The 26,977-nt window shown below is 38.5% G+C and overlaps 1 protein-coding gene and 1 pseudogene across 2 annotated transcripts in view; one reads left to right on the plus strand and one right to left on the minus strand.

The window, feature by feature from the left end:
* Positions 1–26,977, minus strand: part of ZNF804B (zinc finger protein 804B) — a 537,977-nt gene that overhangs the window by 451,838 nt on the left and 59,162 nt on the right. The window lies entirely within an intron of this gene.
* Positions 10,247–10,635, plus strand: LOC108177210 (large ribosomal subunit protein eL27-like; annotated as a pseudogene).

Here is a 26,977-nt window from a genome sequence, read left to right on the forward strand (position 1 = left end):
TTTAAATGTTGAAATTTCTCAATTTTTTTAAAAATATATTAGAGAGTATTAAGGAGTCTTGTTAATTTTGTTGAAGGCCTTACTGATACTATTTGGTATTAGAATGACAAGCATTGTCTCTATGGTTGATACAAAAACACAGAGGCTTAAAATGTCATATTTGCAATTTATTTTAAAATAATTCAGATAAAAGGATAGCAAATGTGCATTAAGCAAATGTTAACATTGGCTGAATCTACATAATGAGAATGACTATGGGAGTCACGTTATGCTATTTCCTTTCCATATGTTTCAAAGTTTCCATTAAAAACAAAGTGTTTGACATAGTTAGAAATGTTAACATTAAGTTGGTTAAGATTTACTGGGCATTGTTAAACAGACTTTGCTTTTGTTTTCTTATATCAGTTAACAGCATTAGAAATATTTAAAACTGTTTATAAAATAGCTAAAAATATTGTAATTGTCATTTTGATGTCTACGTAAGGTATGGAGTTTGACCTTGATTAACTTGTTATTCATCTACTAATATATTCTACCCATTCAAGAAATCATTAGGCCGGCGCCGCGGCTCACTAGGCTAATCCTCCGCCTTGAGGCGCTGGCACACCAGGTTCTAGTCCTGGTCGGGGTGCCGGATTCTATCCCAGTTGCCCCTCTTCCAGCCCAGTTCTCTGCTGTGGCCCCGGGAAGGCAGTGGAGGATGGCCCAAGTCCTTGGGCCCTGCACCCCATGGGAGACCAGAAGCACCTGGCTCCTGGCTTTGGATCAGCACGGTGTGCTGGCCGCAGCGGCCATTGGAGGGTGAACCAATGGCAAAGGAAGACCTTTCTCTCTGCCTCTCTCACTGTCTACTCTGCCAGTCAAAAAAAAAAAAAAAAAAAAAAAAAAGAAAATTATTTACACTGGCATCAAAGGAAAAATATTAAATATTGTAAGGAAATTTTTTTAATTTATTTTGTTGCCCCATAGATTTACTTGTTACCAAAATGATCTGAATTTCAATTTTGTCATGTATAAAATGAGAATACTAATAAATCCCTCACCATTATGTGAGGGATAAATGAAGCAATCAGTAAGAAGTGCTAAAATTCCTTGTTAACTAGTGGATAGAGGAGCCATTATAAATCAGGATGCTAGCAAGGACCATGCAGACAGAGAAGATCCCATACTACTTTCCAAAGGATGCTTTTGGATTGAGAACATTGCCCAACTCCTGCTGCTCAGAGGAAACCCAGCAAACTTTATTACACATGTCATTTGTTTCTCAAATAGAAGAATAAAAAAAAAGTGGAAGCAGGGGGCCAGTGCTGTGGCAAAGTGGGTGAAGACACGTCTTGTGACACTGGCATCCTCACTGGAGTTCCAGCTGCTGGAGTCCCAGATACTTTGCTTAGATTCAGCTTTGTGCTAGTGTGCTTGGGAAGGTAGCAGATGATGGTCTGAATATTTGGACCCCTGCCACCCATGTGAAAGACCCTGCCTCCAAGCTTTGGCCTGGCCCATTTGAGGAGGGAACCAGCTAACAAGATCTTTCTTTTTCTGTATATCCCCCTGCCTTTCAAACAAATAAATCTTAACAACAACAACAACAAAAAAGATGTGGAGGCAGGAGGTGAACCCAGGCACTCCAGAATATGTGATCATCTCAAGGCCAGTTTAACCTCCTGCACCACAACACCTCCCCCCTCTCCAGCCCCTGCTCTCGTTTTAAGTGGTGTGGATTCTGTTGGTTTCTCTGTGGTGCTTTGAGCTTTGCAAGATTTGCTTTATTTAACATTTGTTGTATTGTCTTCTAATTAATATTTGTGCATAAAAAGAATCAAACTCCCAACTTACCCCTATAATCTAAAATTACTCGAACTATGAGAATTAACAAATTTCATCAGGAAGTTGTTTTCTGTATTGCAGAATAATAATATTTCAGTTACTGAGAATGTAAAATAAAATTATAAGATGTTCAAAAAAGTTTAAGATCAATGTGAGGTCCAATTCATATTTCCCCAATAAGCTTGAGTTAGAGATTACAGTAATTCCACTGTTTTCTATTTTTATTTTAGTTGAAAGACACAGCTACAGAAAAAGGGGAAGAAACAATGCAAGAGATTTTCTATCTGCTGGGTCACTCCACAAATGGCCATAAGGTCTGGGCTTCATCCAGGTCTCCTGCATGGGCGCAGGCCTAGGCACTTGGACCATCTGCTGCTGCCTTCCTGGGTGCACTGGCAGGGAGATGGATCGGAAGTAGAGCGGCCACAACACAAACTGGTACCCATGTGGGATGTTGCAGGAAGTAGTTTAATGAACACTCTGCCCCACAGCGCCAGCCCCAACAGTTCTTCCTTGTTCACTCTGTGGTTTCAGTTACCTGTTGTCAACCACAGTCTGAAAGTGCTACACGGAAACATGCAGAAATAAATACTTAAGTTTCCAATAACTGCTCTGAATAGTATGATCAACTCTTGTACCCTCCTGCTTCCTGTTAGTCACTGAGTAGCCATCTTGGTTATCAGTTGGCCTGTCACAGTATCGCACTGTTGGTGTTCACATATTTCACTTAATAATGGCCCCGAAGCACTAGAGTATGATGCTAGCAACTTGGATGTAACATCGACGTTGTAAAGTGTTTCCTTCAAGTGCAAAGTCAAAATTCTCCACTCAATAGGGAAGAAGTCAAGGCCCATGTCAGGGTTGCTAAGATCTGTAGCAAATCACTATAAACTTATTACTGGGACTATTTTATAAATTAAACTTTATCATAGGCATTTCTATATGGGATAAAAGATCGTTTGGTACACTCCAGGGTTTCTACAAGTCACTGGAGAGCTTGGAATTTACTCCCTTTGGGTATGACAGAGCCACCATGCACCACTGTGTATACCACTACAATTATTTTTTGTATGTATTTTGAGAAATAGCAGGGCCAAAGAAATCTCTATACTCTCCCTACTAAGGAAATAACATGCTATTTAAAAAGCCACAGTTTCTAGAAACATTCAAGAAACAGACTACCTAATTAAACAAGTTATTGTGTCGAGAGACATGTGGCAACCTTCCTTAATTGATTCTTAACAATATTGTAAATATAGTGCTACCCTTTGTGAAGTTGTGATTAAAAGCCCAGTGTTTTAATTTACAGTCTTCATTTACTGACCTGTTCATAGCTGTGTGTTGCAGGCTAAAGCCCACAGAGGAATGTTTTATTAATAATTTATCTGAGATGGAACTGTGACCGAATTTATGTTCCTCTAACAGACTTGGAAGGGTTCCACTTCCTAGGAGAGCTGGTTTCAGTAACCTCACTTCCCAACACATGACAATGGCTCAAATGGAGTGGGTGGGAGCTAGCCAAGTGGAACCAACTTACTTGGCTGGTTCAACCAATTTATACAATTGATGAGGGCATAACAAAATAATTAGTCTTCTTATTCACAGGTCATTAAGACAAACTTAGTGAAAAACAGAAAAAAAAAAAAACACCTTTCAAACTTCTATTTAATCTGCCCTAGGCTAAAAATAGCATTCAGATCAATTTGGGATACAATATGACTTTTCTATTTAAATATTTGTATTACATCACTTAATGAAAAAAGTGCAGTTTACATTTTAAGTGTAATCAGAATACAGAGCTGAGCTGAAAGTATGACATATTCCTACCAATGAAGTATATGAATAATAAAACAATTTGCTATCTCCTTTAGGGCTGATTCTGAGGCCAGAGTGCTGTTTAGGACATCCGCCATTCTATGAGTCTGCTGAGTATCTCGCTTCCCATGTTGGATCACTCTCCCCTTTATTTATTCTATCGGTTAGTATTAGCAGGTACTAGACTTGTTTATGTGCTCCCTTTGACTCTTAGTCCTTTCATTATGATCAATTGGGAACTGAAATTGATCACTTGGACTAGTGAGATGGCATTGGTACATGCCACCTTGATGGGATTAAATTGGAGTCCCCTGGTATGTTTCTAACTCTACCATTTGGGGCAAGTCAGCTTGAGCATGTCCCAAATTGGACATCTCTTCCCTCTCTTATCCCCACTCTTATGTTTAACAGGGATCACATTTCAGTGAAATTTCAACACTTAAGAATAACTGTGTATTAATTACAGAATTAAACCAGTCATATTAAGTAGAGCAGACAAAAAAAACTACTAAGAGGGATAATGAATTAAGTTGTTCATTAACAGTCAGGGCTATGCTGATCAAGTCACCATTTCTCATAGTGTCCATTTCACTTCAACAGGTTTCCTTTTTGGTGTTCAGTCAGTTGTCACCAATCAGGGAGAACATATGGTATTTGTCCCTTTGGGACTGGCTTATTTCACTCAGCATGATGTGTTCCAGATTCCTCCATTTTGTTGCAAATGACTGGATTTCATTGTTTCTTACTGCGGTATAGTATCCTAAAGAGTACATATCCCATAATTTCTTTATCCAGTCTACCGTTGATGGGCATTTAGGTTGGTTCCAGGTCTTGGCTATTGTGAATTGTGCTGCAATTCCGATCTGGCTGAAAAGCCCATGAGAGTATTTCAGGCATGGAACGCCAAGACACTCTGGCAAAAAAAAAAAAAAAAAAAAAAAAAAAATCCTAAATGAAAGATCTCTGTGAGTGAGATCCCAGTGGAAAGAACAGGTCTTCAAAGAAGGAGGTACCTTTCTCTGAAGGGAGGAGAGAACCTCCACTTTGACTATGACCTTGTCTAAACAAGATAAGAATCGGTGAACTCAAAAGGCTTCCATAGCCTTGGAAACTCAAGACTGGTGCATAGGGAGATTACTGATGCCATAAACAGGAGTGTCAATTTGTAAAGTCAACAACAGGAGTCACTGTGCACTTACTCCTCATGTAGGATCTCTGTCCTTAATGTGCTGTACATTGAGGCTTAGTGCTATAACGAGTACTCAAACAGTATATTTCACTTTGTGTTTCTTTGGGGGTGCAAACTGTTGAAATCTTTACTTAATGTATACTAAACTGATCTTCTGTAAAAAAAAAAAAAAAAAGAAGAAGAAATTATCAATTCCCAACTTGACTCTCGCTGGGATTAAACATGACAGTAGGTATGATCTCATTTCATCATCATTTAAAAATCATCTATTATTTTTCACTTTATGTTTCTGTGTGGGAGCAAACTGTTGAAATCTTTACTTAATGTATGCTAAACTGATCTTCTGTATATAAAGAGAATTGAAAATGAATCCTCATGTGAATGGAAGGGGAGAGGGAATGGGAAAGGGGAGGGTTGCGGGTGGGAGGGACGTTATGGGGGGGAAGCCATTGTAATCCATAAGCCGTACTTTGGAAATTTATATTCATTAAATAAAAGTTTAAAAAAAAACAATTTGCTATCTCAACTAGAGATGTATAGCAAATTGATAAATACTGTGTTACTTGAGGATTCCATTATCTATTCCTTATAACTAAAAATGTATAAAATAAAAACAAAACTCCAGTGAATATAATTTAAGCTACAAAAACTCAAAAGGCAATTCAGGATTTAATGATGTTTATGATGTTTTTGAGCAATGTCTGGAGTTAATCAAACAGTGAAGTTTGTAAACACAGTACCCAAGACTGCCCTAACTCATTCACAAAGTGAAAACTGAGGAGAGAGGAGTCCCCAAACCACCCTCAGGTTGAAAAATTAGATGGAGACTCCCAACTTCCTAAGTGCTTTTGAACTCATACCTACTGTTTATTATAGAGAGGGGAAAAAAACAAATGACAACTGACCATAGGAAGCAATCCGTAAGGCAGAGACTAGGGAGGTTCCAAACTCGAGGTTTCCACTGTCTTCTCCGCATGAAGTCAGGACACGTTACCTTCGCAGCACCGCTGTATAACCACGTGCATGGATAATGCCAAACAGGGAAGCGCACCCAAGCTCCTGTATCCAGAGTTTTTACTGAGGGCTCAATACACTTGAATGTTTACCAGCGAGACTGAACTCGGTCTGAAGTTCTGATCAACTAATACTATGCAACCAGAAGTCCCTACAATAAGCCATATTGTTGATCTTTCCAGCTTAGAGAACCCATCTCTGAAACTACTGGGTGTGGATGGCCCCCGACCTAACATCCAGCCCCATCTTAATGATGTTCCTGTCAGGTATGTTATAAATTACCTACCAGAAGCACAGGGCCTTTGAAAGCCACATACGTCTTTGGACAGAGTCAAGTTCTTTACTACACAATGATTACTAATATTTATTTCTAAGTGCCGTTTGGTTTTAAAGAATTTCAGTTATGCATTTCATGACATCTGTAGTTACACCCTTAAAAAAAAAAAAACTCAGTACAACCATCCACAATTAAATATTCTACTCTTAGAAGTCAATGGGTATTTTATTTACATACTTCCATACTTAGGACTTTTGAAAGCATTTTAATCTCAAGTCATTTTATTTTATAGCCAGTCAATTTTGTTTATAGATTCATGTGCACACTGATCTGTTTTCTGACTCATCAAGAATGCTTTTCATCACAGTGTCTATCACTTTCTGCTATAGTCCCAACACAAATATTCTGACACTAATTCTCCAGCCACTCCACTGACTACCCAGTTAACGTATTCAGCTCAGTCTCATTTCAGTTTAAAATTATGCCTGAGAAGATAATTTAACTTGGTAGGAAATGAGCTAATGTCCATCAAATAAAAGTGAATTAAATAGCCGGCGCCGTGGCTCAATAGGCTAATCCTCCACCTTGCGGCGCCGGCACACCGGGTTCTAGTCCCGGTCGGGGCGCCGGATTCTGTCCCGGTTGCCCCTCTTCCAGGCCAGCTCTCTGCTATGGCCAGGGAGTGCAGTGGAGGATGGCCCAGGTGCTTGGGCCCTGCACCCCATGGGAGACCAGGAAAAGCACCTGGATCCTGGCTCCTGCCAACGGATCAGCGCGGTGCGCCGGCTGCAGCGGCGGCCATTGGAGGGTGAACCAACGGCAAAGGAAGACCTTTCTCTCTCTGTCTCTCTCTCACTGTCCACTCTGCCTGTCAAAAAAAAAAAAAAAAAAAAAAAAAAAAAAAAAAAAGTGAATTAAATATTTAAGGGATGCTGGTTACTTGGACTGATCAATTCGAACATGATCTCAAATAGCCCCGTTTATAAGGAGAATTACACAAAAGGATTAACATTTTCAAAACCAGTCGAACTACATGGTGCCACTCTGAAATAAATATATTCTTACATTAATAATTACAGTATAAACAAAGCTGACAATCATTCATCTTCCAAGAGAGGTTTCATTTAGAACATCGGTGTCCAGATGGGGAATACTCATTAGCAGAGGTCCCAGTGATAGCAAAGAAGCTGCCAATCAAGAAAATTACCTTAATGACAAGATCATTAGAAAGCAAATACTGCAGATGAACCACTGACTGCATGGCTCTGCAAGGGATGGAGCCTAAAGACACATCTGTGTCTGTCGGAGCCTGTGGGGACTCTGCTTCTGCGCCAGAACCTTGTACTGGCACTGAGAGCTGCTTTTCTCTAAGACGCACCTGCTTAGTGGATACCAATCTGTATTGTGCTGCTCTACAGGAGTGTGTAAACTCCCCTGGCATCCACTATGAAGGGGCCGACATGGGAACCAGTGTTCAGAAATCTTGAGGACAAAGCACTTCTCTGGGAACTCTTTTCTAATAGAAAATCCCTTGCCTCCGAGTAGTCAAACAATCCCAATTACAGAGAGGTGCAATGCTGTGAGTTAAACGCACATTACACGCCATGTGCTATATATGGATTATTTTACTTGGTCCCTAGATGTCCTCTAAGTGGAGATTGTTACGTCTACATTTGTTTTCAGATCAAGAAATGAGGGACACGAGGGCTGAAGAGCCTGCCCTTGGTTAAGCTTCTAACATGGCAGGTCCATGAGTCAACTCTCATGTGATCTTATTCCAACGACTATCCACCCCGATACTCTTGTTCCAACTGTTGCTGAATCACAGGATCTACGATTGCAAATTGGCTTACAGATCAATCTCATCATTTCAGTATTTTATGTTGAAGGTGAGAAGGGTAAAGATGTTAATGGTTTTCAACGACTGAGAGAAACATTCCAGCCTCAAACCTCAGATTTGTTTGTTAACAAATCTGTTGATTCACAAACACAGGCATATGACAACTCTGAACAACATATCTTCCTAAAAAAATAAAATTGACAACTAATCGTATAGATTGCTGTATGGATTAAAGAAGAAAAGCTATTAGGGTATTTCAAAAAGTTAATGGAGAAGTATAACTAAAAGATAACTTTTGCACCAAAATAAACTTTTCAACAGATGAATAGTTTTGATAATACACATTTTCCATGCACTTTTTAAAGACAACTCATATGCACAGATTTCAAAATTGTTTTGCACCAAAATAAATTTACCTTATAATTCAATTTCCCATGAACTTTTTGCAGTATTTCTGTATAAAGCACTTCGCAAAGCTTGGTATTAAGGTATGGACAGTTAACCAGCTTCTCAGGGTGTCAAATATAAGCGACCCTACTGCTAGAATGATCACAAATATGCTATGAACAGAGTTTTTTCTTAAAAAAAACAGGCAAATATAAACTGTACCCAATACTGTCAGCACCCCACACACAAAAGAACGGGTGTAAGGCAAGTCTGGGTTAATACATCTACTCAACTGTTTCTGTGAAGTGAATGTAGTAGAGATATATGAATACGCCATCTCCAAAACCATCTCATATTAGACTCTGAAGACAGGAGATTCAGTTGGCAGCAAGGCAGACTGTAATTGTGAAAGCTGCAGTCGCATCTGATAAAAATTCTGAACTCAAGGAACTTGAGGTCTAGTTCTATTTATGAAATTTTTATCATCTGAGTTACACTAGCGACTATCACTACTTGGTTTTAACAAAACAGCTTATATTCACTGAAGATGTACCATTGTGCCAGCAGTGTTCTAAGACTTTTATTTGTATTCAAGCAATTCACACAGGTGTCTTACAAGTTAGTTTCTATTTGTCTGAGTATTACAGATTAAGGAACGGAGGCTAGACTAACCGGCTACAATGTCAAATTCAAGGAAATGCGACTAGCATGTATTGGCTCCCTAAATCAAGAGTGGCTGAAAAATTTACCTTACATTTAAGTATGTTAAAACCTATGTAATAGTACATGTATCAAATATCCTACTTGAGCTTTAAAAATAAGCATGTATTTTTTAATTATAGAAAAACACTTTTGAGTTCCCTCCAAATATTTAAAAACATTTTAAACCACGGTGACAAGCAAGTCCCATGTGTCTCAGTCTGGCTCTGAACTTATAATAAAATTTAGAAATGTTAACAGTACAAGTGTCATTCAAAGGCTGCATTTGTTTCTATATTTAACCCCATTTTTCACAAGAGGGTCTCTCCTCTAGCCCCAAGCTTTGTTATGAAAAATTTCATAGACATAGACGAGATGAGATGCCAGTCCAGTGAGCATCCACAGCTTTGACCTAGATTCAGCAACGGAAGCCTTTGCCCACACACGTGCAGTCTTCTCACCCACGCATCACATACGGGATAGGGTGGATTTTGCTTGCTTCACACATACTCCACCACTGGAAACGAAGTTGCATATGCCACTTTACTTCCCTCTAAATACCTCCTCAGGAATCCCATAAGCACAAGGAATTCAATTGGTGCTATATTGGAAATGTCTCTGGCCTGATTTCTCTGTATTTTAGTTTGATTTGTGAGTTGAAATCATAGGATACCCAAGGTGTATAAGCCTTAACTAACCCAGAAAGTTAGAACAGGAATACAGGGACCTTTGCTTGAAATACCACAGGTAGTATTGATGATGCTTCCCCTTCAGTAAGTAGTACTGGCCTCTTCAGATTAAAAAGATGGACAACTCAGAGGGCTTTTCTATATCCAATTTAAGCACAGCCTGAGGTTCTTAGACGATTTGCTCTAGTTTTCACACTTGTATCTGATATCCAATACTTTTCTTCCTCAGCTTTTGTGTACAGAAAGCACAACACCCTACATCTTGTATAATATTCAATGCATTAGTCTTAAAATCCTCACAACATTTAACACTCCTTTAAACATTAAGTGGTACATAAACATTCCTCAGTGTTTACGCACAAATTATGCAAATAAAAAACTCATTAATTTGACAACTCTAATCATTCCTATCATTTAAAAATAAGTTACAGAATAAAATATTACAACGTCTTGAGTATTTCTAATAGAGGCTGTTGGCCAGAGAAGTTGGCATCGGAAGGGAGAAGTTCATGAAACACAGTAAAGTGCCGTCAATCGTGGCCAGAGGCTTCTCAGGACAGAAAGCTGTCGTCACTGATGATGCCACCTCTGACTGCCCTACGGCCACGCTCTAGTGGCTGGAATTGACTGCTATCCCCAGAGAGTGACAGCTGCTATGGGCAAGAAGAAAATCACCAACAGGTCAAAGATCAACTCTTCTGTGAAAGTCTATAACTATAGTCACCTCATGCCCAGCAGGTGCTCTGTGGATATTCTCTTGGACAAGTCAGCGGTCAACCAGGATGACTTCAGAGACCCTGATCTTAAACACAAAGCCCATTGAGAGGCCAAGGCCAAGTTCAAAGAAAGGCGCAGGACTGGGAAGCACAGGTGGTTCTTCCAGGAGCTGAGGACGTAGATGGTTTTTGACCTAGTCATTAAAAATATAAAATATATGTGCCTCTAATAGAAAGCTTCTTAAATATTGAAGTTGCAACAACATTCAACAAGACATGTAGAGAAGAAATATGAAATACTGCTTAATAGCTCCAACTATGGAGACAGACCACCAGAGCTCAAGTTCTTGTTTCTTATCTGTGACTTTGTAATTTGAGGAATTACAAGATTGTAGTATTTTTCTTACTGCACTATTCCAAGAAATTAATGAGTTGATAGTATATTAAAGAATTTAATAAAATCAACTAAAAAATGTGAGACATGAATCCAGGAAACTACTAGAGGAAAACATAGGGGAAATACATCAAAATATTGGTGTAGCAATTATTTCGGGAGGGGGGTGATCTCAAAAGCACAGGCAACGAAAGCAAAACTAGACAAACTAGGTTGTATCAAATTAAGAAGCTTCTGAACAGAAATGGCAACAGCAAAGTGAAGAGACAATAAACAGAGTGGGAGAAAATACTTGCAAACTACTCAGCTGACAAAGGTCTAACGTCCAGAATACATAGGGAACTCAAAAAACTCACTAACAAAAATTAAAAAAAAAAAAAAATCAGAGTATCTGGGTATTTCCCAGAAGAAGAAAAACACAACCTGTCACAAACCATATGAAGAAATGCTCAGCATCACTGGCATTCAGGAAAATTAAGATAAAAATCACAATTAGGTATCATCTCTTTCCAGTCAGAATGACTTCGTTCAAAAAGTCAAAAAACAGCCAAATCTGGCAAGGGTATGGAGTAAAGGGAACCCTCATAAACCTTTCTTGGGAATACAAATTAGTACATGGAGGAGAGTATGGAAGTTCCTCAAACTACAAATACATCTACTTATGATTCAGCTATCCCACTCCTGAGTGTGTGTGTGTATATATATGTGTGTGTGTGTGTGTGTGTGTATATATATATATATATATATATATATATATATATATAGCAAATGCAATTACTCTCAAAGACATATCTGTTCTCCTGTGTCCCTGGCAGCACTGTTCACAATAGTGAAGATATGAAATTAACCTGGGTGTCTATTAATGAACAAATGTAAAAAAATGTGCTATACATAACAGTGGAATATTTAGCTATCAAAATGCATGAAATCCTGACACGTGCAGCAAAATGGATAGAACTGGAGATCCTCACATTACTGACATAAGACAAACACTTTACAATCTCTCTTCTATGTGGAAGTTCAAAAAACTCAGTGCAAACTTAAAATAGTGATTGCTAGATCCTGGGAAGGGTAAGGAAAGGGTGGTTAAAGGAAGGCTGGGTAACAGGCACCAAAACCCAGTTCAGAACAAGTAATAGATTCTAATGTTGCACAGTCCAGTGTGATGATTATGTTCACAGTAATATTCTATATAATGTAAAAGAACTTGAAGACAGATAAAGACAAAAAACTACAAATGCTGTTTAATTTGATTAATGCTGCAAACACATGTTCAAATATGATATACCATAAAATGTACAAGTATTACATATTATTTTAAATAAATTTTAACTTGGTTTGTGAATCTCTTTATAGCACCAAAATCCATTGAGATTCCAAAAGTATTTCGTCAGTTTTATCAGTATTTCTCATAAAAGAAAATACTTAAAATATTTATTATTTTAAAGTAACAATGATAATTATACTGTGTTATAATAAGTAACATTTTAGTAGGAAATGAATATATTTTATTCCCCAAATTAGTAAGAATAGTGGCACTATTATGTTTTTGCACATTGTCTTAAGATCTAGCTCTAAAGAATCTCATTTACCTCTTAATACAATATATTCCAATATATTCTTTTAACTGACATATGTGAAGGCAATTCAAACTCAAACAGATGGAAATGAGAGAGAGACTTTGAGAGTTTCCAGATAATGTAGAAATTCTTCCTTGATATTATACCAAAACTTACCAAGTTGTAGTTTATTGAAACTAGATTCCACTGTGTAATCTGAAGCCAAATCAATGGATACTGCTATTTTCTTACATTTTATTATTCTATCACTTGGTATACTCTGCCCTGTGAATACTCTCATATTTGCATGATTATCTAACTTTGATCATTGAAAAAATATGCGTTCATCAAGTTGTGTAACTCTTCAAATATTAACACATTTCACTAAATGATGTAATATTTATTAAAATCATCACATTCTTATCAGAAAAACTAGTAAGAATTAGGAAACTATTAACTTATGGTAAGTGTCACTTTTTTCAAAATTCCAATATTCATTTGAAAGTCTCATGTTATCATTGGCAACAAATATTGCCAATTATATTTTCTTGAAGTAGAATGATCATGCCTTTCATTTTAAAAGGCAAAAGATTTGTAAGATCCGAAGAAAAACCAGAGCATACCCTTTTCATTTTAAAAGAAATGTATGCGAAATACCCCTGGAGATCATTTAGCTCTTGAACAAATGGCAAAGTACTTTTTCTTGGGTTAACTGTCAAATGTCAACATGCAGAATAAAAGTTCTATGTGTGTTTCCTATTTTGTCATACTTCATATTAAACATATTAAGTAGTCAAGAAGGACTAACAGGAACTACATTTATCTACCCACATGAAACAATCCAAAAATAGTCAAAATCTATTAGTACAGTTCATCAAAACCCTGGAAGCACCAACAAACAGCAGAGGTCCTCACCAAGAAACAAATGAAGCCATCCTCACAACCTCCCCAGGTCACTCCTTTGAGAACACTGCCAGATAGTGACACTACATACCTTAGCTTGGTGGGCACGCCCAGGTGAGGCTACTGAGACAGATGGCCAGTGTTCACAGGATTGAGTACTAGGAAAGCATGGGGGGGTGGGGAGAGAGAAAACCAGAGAGAGACACAGCAAGCACCCACTCTGGAGATCTGCAGAGCGCTCCTCGATAGTTGGCAAGGTTTGATTAATTTATTTATGCACGCACTTTTTGTTATTCCAAGCCTCATACTCTCTTGAGGGTATTGTAAGCAGATACTTATTTTAGCCACTTTCTGGAAGAGTTACATTTTTGCCAGATTCAAAAATAAAGAGACCTCTCACAGCAGTGACACTGATGGTTGTTCCCTGACGACCAAGTGACTTTGCAGGGTCCAGGGTGGCTTCGTCGGTTGTGCCACAGGACACAGGAGAAGATCAGTCTTCTCACGTCACTTCAGAAAAAGTTCTGTTTTTAAAATGATCAATATGATCCTTGCATAGTTATTTAGTATTTTACTACAACTGAAAATTTCTGTTGGATGTATCTACAACTTTACATCATTTGAACATTCATCCAGCTGTTTTATCTATTAGAAAATGAAGATTCAAGTATGTCCTGGTAATTCTTCACTTTGGTATATGTGGCTGGACTATCATCCCAAAACATGAGTTACCTGGTTAACATAACATGTGTGACCACCAGAAGTGATCAGTGGATGTGCTGTCTTCCTACTTGGTTGTCCTGTGCTGAGTCTGTTTGGTCAGCAGGCATCTGCTACAAATCTCCTGCGTTCACAGACCATGTTTAGCTCATTCAAAATTAATGCTCTTCACTTTTTCCTAAAATCAATGCTTATACATAGCCACGTGCACAAATGTGAAATGTGCATATGCAAGAAAAAGTAGGCTCAAAATAAAGTTTTTTGGCATATATTTTCATCTTGCTTATCAGTAATAAACAATATCCACAAACAGAAAATATACATAACATTCTTAAACACAAAGCTGTACATATACACATATGTAGCGCACGTATACACACACACTCTACCCTACCGAACAAACATTTTAAAAAATGCACCTACTATAAACTTTTTTGGCATCAAAAGTACCATACTGCACATTTTAACTGTCAGTTTCATTTTGAACTCATTCTTTTGCAATTATAAGTTATACCAATAATTTACTATTTCAACTTACATTTTCATCTATTGGCTAGCGAAACCTTCCTCCAGTCGGGCTGTCAGTTAAAAGATTTCTTAATAATCTCCGCCCAAAGAATAGAATCAGATCTTCCTTTTAATGACTAGAATTAAATCTCAATACAACAGGGCCCATGGGAGCACTGGAGAAGTGAAGATGGAACCCATTCTGTTGCCGTCTTTGGAAGCTGTCAGTAACTGAGCAAGAGTCAAGCTCTCGTCATGGTCACCAGCATACGCTAATTCATCAAAATGAAATCACTTTTATCTTGCTTTCCTTGTAAATTATTTCCACTAAAACATTAATGTTCCAAATTTACAAACTACAATTTTAACTTTTAAAATGAAAACAGAATAAAAACCAGTTACAACAATAAAAATAAAGTCCTGGCCGACGCCGTGGCTCACTTGGCTAATCCTCTGCCTGTGGCACCAGCACCCCGGGTTCTAGTCCCGGTTGGGGCACCAAATTCTGTCCCGGTTGCTCCTCTTCCAGTCCAGCTCTCTGCTGTGGCCCGGGAGGGCAGTGGAGGATGGCCCAAGTGCTTGGGCCCTGCATCCGCATGGGAGACCAGGAGGAAGCACCTGGCTCCTGGCTTCAGATCGGTGCAGTGCACCAGCCGTGGCGGTCACTTGGGGGTGAACCAATGGAAGGAAGACCTTTCTCGCTCTCACTGTCTAACGCTGCCTGTCAAAAAAAAAAAAAAAAAAAAAAAAAAAAAAAAAAAAAAAAAAAGCCCTATCATTTGTGACAACATGCATGATGCTGGAGGACATTTTATTAAGTAAATTTAGGCACAGAAACACAAATACCAAATGATGTTACTCTTACATGAATTCTAAGACACATTTAGTCAAGCAGAGAGTAGAATGTGGTTACCACAGGCTTGAGGAGGAAGTTGGCAAAGTGGGTTTGGAAGGTGTCTAATAATACGAAGTTACAGTTTGACAGGAGGATTACATTCAAGAAGTGCCACTAACTCTCAGGGTACCTTTAATTTCTAGAACTCCAAGTCCTTCTGATTATAACCTCCCATGTGAACCTACAGTTCAAAATACCAGCGGGCTAGAGTTCATTATTGCATATTTAAAAACTCAAAAAAAAAAAAAAGCTGCAAACTCACTCCATTCTGGAGAAGCACTCTCTCTCTATAATTTTCTTTTCATTCTTTACTTGAAAGGTATTTGAGCTCATTTTTCTTAGTAATATTCTAGATTAAAACAAAGTGATTTTGGCACAAGCATGGAAATGCAGTATGAAACATGGTACATAAATCAATTACTAAGTTCAATCTAAGCCTTCTTTTGTCACTAAAACCTTGAGGATGTCATCTCAAGTCTCTGGACTTCAGTTTCCTTACTATCAATTTATGGTAAATGTCACACATTTTTAAAAATTCCAATATTTATTTAAAAGTCTCATGTTATCATTGGCAACAAATATTACCAATTGTATTTCCTTGATGTGGAATGATCATGCCTTTCATTTTAAATAAACTTAAAACACATAATCAGTCCACCCAGGGACGCCAAAAAACAAAAACAAAAAACACATAATCAATGATTTTTAACTTTTTCTTTATGGTGATTGTTTCACAAATAACACAGGACTATGAGAACCATGGATTTCACATATTATGACAGAATTCAGGCTCTCCACCAATTATCAAACAAACATCCAAATATACTAACAACATTTTTGTCCACTATTGTGCAGGGTCCTCAAAAAATTCATGGAAAAGACATACTACTGAAAAACTACACATGAGGTTTTTTTCTTAACAATGAACTTGTACTAAACTTGCTATAACATGTCTCAACAAGATTTATTTGAGGCACCAAGAAGACATGAGTTTGTAGATTCCCTTATCAGAACATGAACTCTGATAAAATTGAAAGAATAGATATGGATTTATTTTAAGCACTGAATGAAAGGATGGTGCAATCATTAATGCTTTATGAAAAGTTTGTGGGAACAATGCTCCAAAGAAATCAGCTGTTTATTAGACAACTGGTTTAAAATGGGACAAGACGATGTTGAAGCTGAAGTCTGATATAGCAAACCATCCTTATCAATTTGTGAGAAAAAAGTTGTTCATGCCCTACTTGAAGAGGTGGCAGAAACAATGGCCAACACCAGAAACATCTCAGTTGGATCAACTCACAATTCTGGCTGAAAAGTTAAAGTTGAGCACATTTTTCTACTCAATGAGTGCCAAGACTGTTGTGCCCAGCTCAGCTACAAACAGAAGTAGAGCTTCCAGTAGAAATTTTAAACAAGTGGGATGCAGATCCTTCAGCATCTTAGACAGTTCCAACAGGAGATGAAACATGGCTTTCCTAGTACAATACTGAAGACAAAGCACAACCAGAGCCATGGCTACCAAGAGGTGGATCTGGTCCAGTCCAATCCCAGGTGGCCAGGTCAAGGGCAGAGGTTATGGCAGCAGTTTTTTGGGGGAAATGGTAAAGACATTTTGCTCCTAAACTTTCCAGAGCACAAAGAATAACACCTGTATAATAGGAGAGTATACTGAGAAAGCTGATCCAAGCTTTAACAGGAAAATTCCTGGAACACTTCACCATAATCCTCCACCAAGACAAGGTCCCTGTCCATTCATTCCATTAAACAAGGGAAATCTGGGAGAGTCTTCGTGGGCAATCATCAAGCACCCACCATACCAAAGACCAGAATGATGGCCGATATTTATGTCTTACTGAAGAGTCTTGAACTTGATTGAGCTTACATAACTTAGAGCTAATGCTGCCTTCTCCAGTATTCTAAAATTAGCAAGATAGACAATCCCAGTTAAAAATAAGGAAAACCTCTTTCCTCCACGATCCTTAGCATCACCAATAAAGATTTGCTTTTAAAAAAGAAAATCAGGATGGGGCCAGCACTGTGGTGTAGCAGGTTATGCTGCCACCTCTGATGCCAGCCCCAGTCTGTGTCCCAGCCGCTTTACTTCTGATCCAGCTCCCTGCAAATGGCCTGGGAAAAGCATCGGAAGATGGCTCAAGACCATGTGGAAGACCAGAATGAAGCTCCTGGCTCCAGGCTTCCACTTGGCCCAGTGCTGCTTCTTCAGTCATGTCTGGAATGAACCAGCAGATAGAACATGTCTTTCCGTTCTGTTTTTAACTGATTTTCAAAATAAATCTTTTTTTAAAAAACACACATTTTTTCAATATACAAACAACATATACATTTTTAAACACTGAAGCACAAAATAAATGTTTAGAGATCTACCTTTAAATCCACAGAACATAAAGAACAAAAACAAAATTAAAAGACAAAAAAATTTGGTAATGTATATATGGCAGAGAATTTGTTAAAATATTCACATATAAACAGCTCAAGAATAAGAAAGTCATTTGAATTACAAACAGGCAAAAGAGCATTTCACAAGAAAAACACAAGTATTCAGTAAGTTTGAGGAATTTTTGAATCCCTGTTTCTTCAAGAATTCCAGGCAAGATGTTTCCAAATCTGCATCACAGTTTCTGGTAGAAGTTCTATTACTATCCCCCCCTACCAAAGGGAGTTAATCAAATTGGAAACATCTTTCAAATTTTTATGATGAAATGTGCAAAAAAAATTACTTTTACATAAAGTCTGAAATTATTTAAAAATAAAACTAAGGGATGATGTTGTAGCATAGCAGGAAAAGCCACCACCTGCAATGCCAGCATCCCATATGGGCGCCGGTTCAAGTCCTGGCTGCTCCTCTTCCAATCCAGCTCTCTGCTATGGCCTGGGAAAGCAGTAGAAGATGGCCCAAGTCCTTGGGCTCCTGCACCCGAGTGGAGACCAGGAATAAGCTCCTGGCTCCTGGCTTCAGATCAGCAAAGCTCTGCCACTGCGGCCGTCTGGGGAGTGAACCAGCAGATGGAACACCTCTCTCCCTCTCTCTGTCTCTCTGCTTCTCCTTCTCTTTCTGTTTAACTCTGACTTTCACATAAATAAACAAATCTTTAAAAACAATTTTTAAAGATGTAAGCATGTGCAGATATAATTATGAGTTTGAAAGTCATAAAAAGGTATGTATATAGGATTCCAATATCCTGAATATGTTGCATAGCATCGGCTTCAAATGAAATGAATGAACAAAGCTATTATCTTTATATAATAGTTTTCAAATTATCTATATTTTATGTATATGTTATAAGTATTTCTATATTTTTCCAAAATTCCTATCTTTCCGATATCCATTTTTAAATTTGGAAGGCAGAACCAGAGAGGAAGACAGAGAAATCTCTCATCTGTTGGTTCCATTCTCAAAAGCCCTCAATTATCAGAGCAGGGCTAAGCTGAAGCAAGAAGCTGGAAATTCAAACCGGGTCTCCCACATGAGTGAAAGAGACCCAATCACTTGACACATCACCTGTCTTCCAGTATGTGCAACAATTTCGAATCAGAGTTGGGACTTGAATCCAAACACTCCAATATGGATGTTGACATCTTCAGCAGCAGCTTAATGCTACACCAAATTCCCACCCCCCAAATTCCTACCTTGAAAACATGAGTAAGTCTGGAATGAACTTGATAGCTACTGTCCCCTCTTATGGATCACTTTGTGCTCTGGTTTACTGGTTCAGCATAAACACCTTAATTACATTATTCGAGTTCCCTAATGCCTTTTGGCAACACAAGCTTCAGTCTGATTTGTTTTAGTAACAATGTAGAGTTCAGTTTGTAAGAAATGCTCCCGAAGTATCTGCGATAGCTTTCCTTTCCCTCAGACTCATTTGAGTACAGTCACTGAACAAATCCTGGCAGGAAACCCCTGGGGCAAAAATGTCAATGGAAACATACGAGATTATCAAATCACCACCAGATGATCAAACAGCAGCTTCACCTCTGAGCAACTGTCAAACGGTTGAGAAATACACTTAACATGTGAAAAGTTAAAGATGCAAGTCAATAAGATGATGATAATCCACCACATAATTGATGACACTGTTACAATCGTTGGTCCAAGAACAGAGTAAAATGTTGTCTCACAACTTGTAATTAAATTACCTTTTTTATTTTTGTGGGTAGCAACTGGGAGCAACTCGGACTAGACTAAGTTACTGGAATTAAGACTTATTCTATGCATCTGCTCTCCCACAATATGGTGCTGAGAAGGGAAACAGCTTCTACACAGCTGCCTCCAGTTCAACCAATAAACTGTAGGACCTGCTCCTGATTGGAGGAGAGCAGCGTACTCGGCGTGTGGGTAGCAGAGTTGGGATTGGTGGAGGAGGACTATAAAGGAGGAGAGAGACAACATGCACCAGGAACATCTAAGGGGAACATCTATCTGAAGGAACACCTGTGCAGCCCCTGAGAGAGCCGGCCAGCAGTGTGCCGCTCCCCCGCGGAAGTGGGGAAAGTGGCAGGGGGAACCACCCTTCCACGGAGGTGGAAGGGTCGGTAGCCAACCCGGGAAGAACCAGCAGCAAACCCGGGGAGGGCCGAGCAGACGAAAGAACAGCGCAGGGTCCTGTGTCGTTCCTCCACGAAGAGGGGGAGCGACAATTTTCAATTCAAGGAAGGTTTTATGTGAAATAAATTTGTTAAACTGTTAAAAGAATTAAGAAACAAGTGACTATTTCCAAATCACTGTTACCCCAAGTTTTTGGGTGCACATAATAGAAATTATCTAAGTCATTTTTCTTTATTTTCTTAAGTTAGAATGAATTGTGAGATAATATCCAGCTTACTAGAAACTTCCTTAAGTTATCGATTTTTGAAATTTAATCTCACAGTATGAACAAAAAGCTTTTCTTACTTTCTCTTGGGTGAGATAGTTCTGGTTTACTAGTTAATTGTTTCACTGTCTTTCTGAGCTTTATGATTCGTGACAGCCAGAAGGAATGTCTCCCCAGGGAAGCATTCCTAAAATAATGACTCATATTTAATTGGCAGAATACATCCAGTTCTACAGTGGGTCAACACGGCCTGAACAGTGACCTCAAAAATCATCCAAATCAAACATCAACAATACAGAAGTGACAATAGACAGAGGATAATGGATAAATTCCAATAAGACAACTACCATCTATTTCTCTTTATCCACATAACAGTTTACTAGCTGGGTAAATAGAAAATCTTATTTAGTAGAGAAATTATAGGAACACAGTGTTACAGCACCCAAAAGCTACAGAGTATTTTATCTATAAAATGATCTAATTGGTGTTCCTCAATCCTGTCAATGACATCTGAGAAAATTCATTAACTACAGAAAATTAAAACACTTTTTTTGGTTTCATGAAAATGTTAAAAATCAACATCTTCTTCCAAACTGTTTCACTTGTAATGCATGTGATTACGTTGATAGATGCAGAAAATGTATTTTTCAACTGGCCAGATCTGTTACCCATTCTGCTATAGTTTTATTTCAGAAAATTTCTATTTTCTATTTTTATTATTAAGGCTGACCATTTTTAACTTGTTGATATAATAGCTAACAGAGTCATGTTCCATCTCTTAAAGCTGTTTCATTCAACACAGATCTCATAGTCAAAGGTAGTCCCTTAAGTCTGTACCACCTACGACACTGCAGCAGTCTTAACTTATGCACGTACACTCTATGGTGTTTGCACTATGACAGAATCAGGTTAAAACCCATTTCTCAGAACACTCCTGTCATTAGTGACTTGACTGTTGATATCCAGGGCTATCTTCTTGGGCTGGTGTTCAGACTAAACGTGAATGATGAGTAACAGTAACTGGGCAAATGGGTCTGTGCTTGGAGTTAGATGGACCAAAGAGTGTCCCAAGCAGAGGAAGCAACACTGGGGAAGACCACACATCCACATATGAATAGACCAGGAAATCTTCGATTTGAACTCAAGACAGTGACTAATAGAACCCATGAAGCCTGGAGTGGGGTTTCAGACTGACTAGGACAGGGACAGTGAGTGGCACTGTGATGTACCTGTCAGTGACCTCAGAAATCGCAAAGTCATTAACCGTTTCCTCTCCCCAGTGATTCTTGCCACATAGTCACCAAGTCTCATTGATTTTATTTCCTAATCATCTCCTGAATTTATTACCTGGGCGCTGGAAAAACCTCAAACACAAGTGCAACAGAGGGACCCAAGAAGTCTATGTTGTGCTAGACTCCAAAATCATCCATTCTTTCTAATTCTGTTGCAAGTTTGGGTTAAGTTACCTATCACTTTCCCTTGCACTATTGGAGTAGCTTAATTATCTCTCAGGTGCACTTCTCCATGGCCGTCTTCGCATTGTGACACTGTGACATCCGTGAACATTTAAGACACAAATTCACGAAGCCCCTTCACTAACCATCTCATTGCTTATTCTTTTGAGGAAAATACCAAAACCCTTAACATGGCTCATAAGACCTTAGTGATGGTTAGCACCTGACCCTTTTCTGGTGGCACACTCCTTTAATTTTTTTCAACTTTCTTGAGTTATAATTACCTCACAATAAAATGCAAGCATTTTAAATGTGACTTACTGAGACACAGCACTCTAAACAACAGGCAGTCTTATACTCAGAGGATTTCAGAGCTGAGGGGAAGGAAAGTCTGGCAGCAGATGAAGCGTTTGGATGGGGTCACATTCTGTTTAGACAGAGAATAAAAACAGTAAAATCCAGCGACAGAGTAAGCCACTGAAAAGTGGACCTAGAGCTAAAATGAGAGGCAAAAACTGAAGCCACAAACCTTGAGGCCAGCCCCCAACACCATTAAGCCAAGAAGCATTATCACAGAAGAGCTGTGTATCTGGCCAAATGATGTTAGTGCAGCTAAACATATGAGCTGCTCAGTAACATAAACAAATATTTTAAATTGAATGTTTTCTAAGACAGTGTAGACCAGAATTTAAATTTTTATTTCTTCCTTATTATAAAATTATTCTTTAATCTTCAAATTCTTAAAATTTTCCTAGTTGATTAGTTCATTTTCACATAAAAAAAAAAAAAAAAAAAAAAAAAAAAAAAAAACACGTTGCATCCCTCTCTTGAAGACTGGTGGTAAACATATTACAAATGAGAGCATCAGGCTCCTAAAAATTCTACAAGTAAAGAATGATTCAATGTTATTTAAAACAGCATCTCCCAAATTTATTTTATTTCAATGTCCATTTTTGAGTAATGAGCTTTTAAAGTCCCAATATTCACAGAAATATAATCAGAAAATTATTCATCTACCCAATTTTCAAAGTTGTTTTCCATTTTGCTGCTTATTTCATCACATAACACATCTGGCTGGAATAATGAACACAACTGATGTGTCCGTGAAACAAATTCATCTTTATTTTTAATCTCAAACTATTTCTTCCTGCTAGAAAAACTCCACAAAAATAATGTTCAATGAATGAATCAAGTCTATATATTATGTTTTTAACACTGTTCCTGTACTCGTAAACCAGCATAAATTTTCTAGTATCCTGTCTGGTTCCAAAAGTATATAACCTTATACAAAATATATTTATCATTTTACCCTTTTAAAAAAGTCCCCACTGCCCAAGTATTTCCATGCTCTGAACTTCTAAGTATGGCACTACTGGAAAGCAAAAATATTAGAGCTGTGAAATAAAGATGATTTAGAATTCACTCCAGCCTAATAATGTTCCTTAAGCCTTACCCTCCACCCAAGGCCCATGAGAAAGACCTTACCATAAATTGAATTTATATCCAAAAGCTCTAATTAGACCCCCGTTAAAGCCATCATCATTAGGCTTGCTATTGTATCCAGCCGCTAAAATAGCTGTTCTCACTGTGTGCCATAAATGAAAAGCAACACAGGATCATAATATTTTTGAATTGGAAGGCACCAGAGATCAGCTGCTCCAACCTCTTCAGTTTATAGATGAGGGAAAGGAGGTTCTGTGAGGTTAAAGGACTTGTTTAAAAGTAGTTTTCAAAATTCCTGTTATCATTGCTTAAAGTGCATTTTAGGAACTGAAAATTTTTGAAATATGGCATAATATTTCTCTAATGAAATGTATAAAATGAGTTAAGAATGAAAAAAATGGAAGTAGTGAATTCATTGCAGTTAGACATGATGGCTGAGAGGACAACGCTTTTCTGACACTGCTTCCTCATTCATTCCCAAGGATTTTCCTGTTCTACCTAGATTTCATGACTTCAAATGCCTAGGTTATCAAAACCTGCAGGTATCTCAAATCAGCCATGTTATGAGAAATCTTCCTATTTTACTGATAAACTAAGTTTCCTCCACCAAATACAAACAAGTTTTGCAAGTCAAAACTGATTTCTTAGGATGGAAATACACAGATAAAATTAGAGCTTTTCACAGTATATGTCCCTGACACACACGAGGCAGGAAATCACAGAGTTGACTCAGAGAGGAAACTGAGCCAAGGAGAACCTGGTGGATAGTGGAGGAAAGACACGAGATTGGTCTCAGTGAAAGGCATCATCGTGCAGAGACATCAAGGAATTCAGCAAGATTTCCTTCCTCAAGAGACATAAACTCAAAGATTCACCAGCTTGGAAGAAATGTGAGAGCTCAGAGACCCAACCGCTTCTGAGTAAGAGGAAAGGTGACTTGTTTTCTCCACCACCCACTACCGACCGGGCGTTCTGGGGCCCAGCAGAGACTTGGCTGGACCTCCCCACACTATAGAGACCAGAGGGCAGAAGGATTTTCAGGTTTTTGTGTGTGTGGTAAAGTCAGGACTGGAGCAGCCACCAGGAAGACCTGGTCTGCAATGGGAGGACCCTGGGGGTCCCAGAGCATCCATCTGTTAATTCCAGCTCTGTATCCACCAGAGCACCAGAGGTGTGCTCACAGGGCTCCGGAAATTCCCATCATTCCTTTCTCTTGCATGGTTACCTCTTGTTACAGGATCCCACTAGCTCTTCCCATGCTCCCCAATCCAACTTTCTTGCACCTTTTGTAAATGGCACCTCTTTAAGCATAGGACTAGATGAAGAGAATGAAGGTATCAGAAGCGGTCATCTGTCATTGTGTGTTAGCATATGAATGTCTTCATCAAAGCTAGGACCATTTGGACCTTCCCTCGGGGATATCTTGCCCAAGAGCTTATATAAACTATTACCATCTCTGAAGACGACCATGATCTTCTAGGCATTTGTCCTGTACTTCTTTCTCAGACCTACGTGACCATTATTGCTGACTATGTGAATCTCTGGCCCATTTTACTCTCTGCTCAATCCACTCTCCTAAAGGCTGACACAAACTCAACTGAAATCATTGGGTGGGGTTCCAGGCTCAGGATGCCTTAGATGGAATCCAAAAACCAAGAACAGAACCAGCAAGTCAAGGATGTGACACAATGAGTTGTGTTACATACCCAGTTGATGGAACACTGCAAAGAGAAAGGCAAAAATAAATCAAGGGGCAGGAACTATCCAAGTGACTTTTAAATCTGAACATGCTAGATAAGGCTAAATCACTAAACCAGCTACTTCTGTAGCCTTCAAATACCAGACATTCAGCGTTTTCACTTCCTTTGTCTTTGCAAATGGGAATTTTAAAGCTGGTCAAACCAAACCACTGTCAGCCCAGTGGTTTCTGCTGTAGCAGCCCCACCTGCACCTTGTCCTCTCTGGCACTGTTGATATGGCTGATTCTTTGTGGTGGCTGCCAGGGGAACTTCTGGCTTCTGTCATCTATCCCTAAGGTTCTTAACTTCTATCAGTGGTTTTATTGTTAACAGATCCTTCTCTTTTCACCTTTCTCTCAAGTCTGTGTGCAAATACCTTCTTGTAGCTCCCAACTATCAGCAAGTGTATGACTAGGTCCCAATAGCTGACGCCATCCCCGTCCGGCTAGTTGTCACATGCCTATGGTGCCTAGGGACTGAGAAGATTGGTGGCCAAGTGTATACAGCTCACTTAATTGGCAATCACTTCTGTTTCTCATCAGAATTCATTCACCATTCACTTTCTGTCTTCCCTGTGTGTCCTGATCCTGAGACTGGGACTTACGACATTCTCCTGGAAACTTCTTTATCCCATCTTGATTCACGGCATCAGTCAAGATAACTTTCAATTCATATCCATATGCATCTTTATCCAGCAAGCAGAGGGATCTTATTCTTTCATTCCTGGGAAGGAATGATACCCAGGGAGACTACAACTGTCAATAGTTGCCACAGAGAAAGCTTTCAAGTATTTTGTGTTTTGACTGTTTCATACTCTGAAGCCACCTCTATTGTATGGAAGCACTGCATCGTTTAGTATTTCTTAGTAAATAAACTCACCTAGATAATACTTACGTACCTCAGTCATCTCCTGAACAATTTATTCTATGAAGTAAAGACTTGATTAGATAGCTCTGATTAAACAAGTTAACGAACAAGTGTCATGACTAAATAAAAATGAAAATTTTATTTTATTATCTTCTGTGTATTTACAAGTAGCCATGAACAGAGCTATTCCAGGAATCTACGTCACTTTAAAATTTTGGTACTACTGTCAAGCTCCACTGAACTGTATCATTTTTCATCCCACTTCTGCATGAGACTACCTTTTTCCTCTCTACAGTATTGATTATGTAAGTCAATTTTACAACTAAAGAAAATCATAAGGCAAAATAGAACTTGGTTCAACTGCTTTTATGCTAAAGATTTTGCCATAATGAAGTAATTAAACATTTTTAGGATAAAAGGGCTTCTTTTTAGCACCAGCTGGCCTGGGGGATATAGTCACTGATAACCATAAACAGGGTTGGAAACAATCTTAATGGACTTTAAGGAGAGAAAATTTACTAAGCGAAAAAAATCAGGATTAGTTGCAGATGAACTACCATGAGGTTAATCAAGGTTTAATATTCTTTATTTCAGTTCTCATAAAGTTTGCTTTTGTTCTTGTACTTAAAGCCTTCATAAAGTGGAGGCTGTTTCAGGTCATTTAGAGGTTGGCATTGACCCAATGGGTAAGATGCCAATTAAGAAGGTTGTGTTCCATAGTGGAAGCCTGGCTTTAATACCAGGTCCAGCTCTTGATTCCCACCTTTCGCTGATGTGAACTATGGGAGGCAGTAGTGATGGCTCAAGAACTGCCTTCTTGTCCCAAAGGGGAAGACCAGATTGAGTTCCAAAGTCCCATGTATGGCCATGGCCTAGCCCTGGTTGTCACAGATAGTTGGGAAGTGAACAAGTGAATGGGAGCTCTGTTAGTGTCTATATCTCAAATAAATTAAAAATTATATACCTCAGCTATCAGAATATTACTATGGCAAAAAAATGGTTAAAGACAATACCATTAGTTGGACACATACACCCATAATCTTTCCACTAGCATTGCAGCTTGGCTTGGATCTGAATCTATGATAACATTTTCTATTTCCAACTTAAATTATTGCATTACAATAGCAAAAAGTAATAAAAAAGTTTACATGTTTCCAAAAGCGAAAGCTGCTTCAGCATACCTTCTTTTTTTTTTTTTTTTTTTTTTT

Source organism: Oryctolagus cuniculus, chromosome 16 (assembly GCF_964237555.1).
Source record: "Oryctolagus cuniculus chromosome 16, mOryCun1.1, whole genome shotgun sequence".
NCBI classification, from domain to species: domain Eukaryota; kingdom Metazoa; phylum Chordata; class Mammalia; order Lagomorpha; family Leporidae; genus Oryctolagus; species Oryctolagus cuniculus.